Genomic DNA, 4,152 nt, shown 5'->3' with positions numbered 1-4,152 from the left:
TGTGATGTTTTATTTTTTTTTAAAACCCCGGAAATATTATGTATATAAATTTATAATATTTTTAATGACTTTATAATATTTCTCAAATAGGCAGTTGGTCGTACATAAAAATTTGTCACCACCATAAAAGATCTGTCTGGTGGGAGTCCGTGAGAGGTTTCAGCCGTGGTTGGTGGCAACAACGCGTAACACGTAGAGGACAAAGACGTGCCTTCAAGTGATATAGCATTACGGTAAGATGTGTCGTAGAAACAGTTTCATTATTATATCAACCCATTACCGGCCAACTAAAGGGGTATTCTACAATTAGAAGGGTTTAGGCCGTAGTGCGTTTTGGTGGACTTCACACGCATTTTAGTACATTAGGGGGAACTCTTGGGCATGCAGGTTTCCTCACGATGTTTTCCTTCGCCGTTAAAGCTAGTGATATTTATGAAAGTTAGAGGTGCGTGCCGAGGTTCGGCCCCTCCCAAAAGTACAGCGGAAATCGCTTGTCTAATGACAAATAATATAATAAATAAATGGCAAATGACCGTCCCGGGCCAGGGACGGTCATTTGCGATAGACAAGAGATTGAAGGTATCAAATACTAGATAGATAGATAATAGGCGGTGGAAGCTTCAAGGAAAAGGATAGATAATATAAGCGCACACCTCTCTCTTTTATTTCAAAGAAGTTGCATCGCTATCTTTATGATACTTCATATCATAAAATTGAACATTTTGTGTGTTTGAAATGTATAACTGCCAGTACGTACCTTTTACTGAGGAAGATTTTAGACTATGAAGCAGTATGCGCCCCGTAGGTTACCACAGACTACAATGGTATAATGGTTTACGCCAGAGGAACTGCATGAATTTTTACAGTACCGTGCGAACCATTTGAACCGGGCTAAAAACTATTCAAAGTCATTGTCAATGTCAAATATTTCTTTATTCAAGTAGGCACATAGATGGCACTTTTGATGCGTTTTTTACGTATACAATATGTGCATAGTAAATAGTATTTACATTACAATTACATAAACTAAAGCTACGAAGGTTCCAAACAACAAGCGCACAACAAACTTAGCCGGGTTCTTTTTTTAACACCATCTCACATTTTCATTTGAGAATATTTAAGAAGAAACTTGGTTGGGGCAAAAATTCGCACCCTAGCTTTAATATAATATAATAGGAAATGTAATAGGACATTTCTTTAAGCATTTGCTTATACAAACTTTAAACTTTTTAAGAGACATCTCCAAGATATCAACCGGTAATTAGTTGTAAAATTGTATACAATTTCCTTTGAATAAATAACTTATTTTATATACTGCACTGCTAGTTTTTTTTTGCTTCTAACGTTCAAATTATCACAGTCACATTGTCTCTTAAATTTAGATATATTTTTATGAACATACATAAAAAAAAAATAATGCATAATATTTGGAAGCAGTATTTCGACATAGCCCAGTGTTTCGACTCGGTTTTCGACTTCACTTTTTTCACACACACATTTCGATTTCAAAAGGCATTGGCACACAGGCTGTACATGTAAAAAATTGGCTCTAAACAATGTGTTTTTAACGGTTTTAGAACCCGTGAGAGCAAACCTGCGTGCCAGCATATTTGCTCTCACTGACAACGCTCTTCGTTCTCTCTCCATGTCGGTGTCGTCTTTGTGGTGTCAATATATGCCCTAGATATTTGAATTTTTCTACCTACTCTTTCTAATGTTATCCTACTAAGCCAGATAGTTTGTACTTTATTTCGAGTTTTACCATCGACTTAAAAGACTCACCACTCTTTCTCGTATTATAGGTAAGACCGACATGATCTTGCCTAAGATACGAGATATTCCCACATAAGCCCCACATATAGCCTCCTGATTCCACAGATCGATGCACTCAGCAGCACCATAATGCTGTGAAAGTAATTAAAATAGACTAGTCTAGCAATTTATATGTCTGTCATATATGCCATATGACAGACATATAAATTGCTATCTTCTTTATGCTGCATAGGCAGCAGAACTAAGCCTCTTTGATAAATTAGTCTATGTCGAGTCTTCACAAAGCAAACTATCTGGCTAACGTCAAAATCTTTTGTAGTAAGTACCACACAATAATAGTGCGGTGATTCTCGGACCGTGCATAAAAAAAAAGACGGGTTGCACTCCGGGAGTGCCGGCAGAAGTGAAAACTTGATTATTAATTAACGTTGAGCATGTTTGATATTTTGGAATGGTTAGGGAATAATTTTGCACCAATTGCTTTATCAGTATAAAAGTACTATCATTTATGTGGTAGAATACAATATTCATTTATTGCGCTATCGTACACAAACATGACAATTTATATTACATTAAAAATTTAACACTTTAAAACTATTACAATTATTTTACATTAAAAAGTTTATCTTTTCGCCATTTTCGCCGCGCCGTAGAGAGGGGATAGCTGTCTACTCTCCATCCGTCTTACGTTTTTTCGATCAGGTCACGTGTCCTGACGCGAGTTTAAGATTTTATACCCATTACAGAAAAAGTGCTCAACGCCGCTAAAGAAGTTTTCACTTCAAAAAACTATGGACGCTTTCGCATTTGACGGCTGATTGGCGCAGTGGGCAGCGACCTCGGTTTTTGAGTCCAAGGCCGTGGGTTCGATTCCCACAACTGGAATATGTTTGTGTGATGAACAGGGTTGCTTTTCAGTGTCTGGGTGTTTATATGTATCTTATAAGTATTTATGAATATTATTCATAAAAATAATATTCATCAGTCATCTTAGCACTCACAACACAAGCTACGCTTACTTTGGGGCTATTATCGTAGTATATATAATAAATACACTACGATAATACACACATATAATTTTTTTTTGAAAACTGTCATCCCGACAATCTTTATCGTACGCTTTTCAATGAAATAGAAAGTGCATTTAATAAAGTATTTAATATTAAATACATAGATTCTAATAAAAAAATGAGGTTTAGTGATTGGGCGACTATAGGCATTTGCAAAAGCAGGGATAAGTTGTATGAGCTATATGATGAAAAACAATACAATCAGACTCCAACTTTCCTTGAATATGTAAAAAGTTACTCCAAAACATTTAAAAATGTTTGTAGACAAGCTAAGTCGCTATACATTAAAGATCGGATAGTAAAATCTGAAAACAAAATACAAACAACCTGGAAAATTGTTAATAATGAATCTGGGAAAACTAAACCTCGAGACGGAAATTTTGAATTAATTATTAATAATAATATGGTAACTACTGATACAGAAGTTGCTAGTACTTTTGAAAACTTTTTTCAGAATGTTCCTATTTTGTTAACAGATTCACTAAATTCCTCACCTACTGCAGCTCAGAATTTATTAAGAGGCAACATTAATGAGTGCAAAGTTTTATTTCATTTCAAACATATAGATGCATCGGATATCAGTAAAAACTTCAAGTTGTTAAAATTAAAGAAAACAGGTGATATGTGGGGAATGTCGGTAAAGGTAATATCTCAAATTATTGACGTCATTGCTCCTCTTTTAGCCATAATTTTCAATGAATGTGTTGATTTAGGTACTTTCCCGAACCTAATGAAACATAGTAAACTCATTCCTCTATTTAAATCTTGTAATAAAAATGATATAAACAATTACAGACCTATCTCAATCTTACCAGCTCTTAGTAAGATATTCGAAAAAATTATATTAAATCAACTTTTATATCATTTTAATGTAAATAACTTACTACACCCTGAGCAGTATGGCTTTACTAAAGGTCGTAGCACAACGGACGCAGGCGCTAAACTTATAAAACATGTTTATGATGCCTGGGAATGTTCACAGAACGCCATGGGTGTTTTTTGTGATCTATCTAAAGCTTTCGATTGTGTTGATCATAAAACCTCGCTTCTTAAGCTAAGCCACTATGGTATCCAAAACGTTGCACTAAATTTGGTTGCCTCTTATCTCAGCAATAGAACCCAAAGAGTTTGCATAACTGATGCAAAGTCTCAGGGTTCAAATACCTCAATGGGTGTCCCACAAGGCTCGATTTTGGGTCCTTTTCTATTTTTAGTGTATATAAATGACCTACCGTACCATGTCAGTGGAACATGCGACTGTATTGTTTGCAGATGATACATCTCTAATTTTTAAGACTGATAGGAGTAA

This window comes from Pararge aegeria, chromosome 8, assembly GCF_905163445.1.
Source record: "Pararge aegeria chromosome 8, ilParAegt1.1, whole genome shotgun sequence".
Taxonomy (NCBI): domain Eukaryota; kingdom Metazoa; phylum Arthropoda; class Insecta; order Lepidoptera; family Nymphalidae; genus Pararge; species Pararge aegeria.
The sequence above is the reverse complement of the archived record's forward strand: the minus strand, read 5'-3'. Positions refer to the sequence as shown.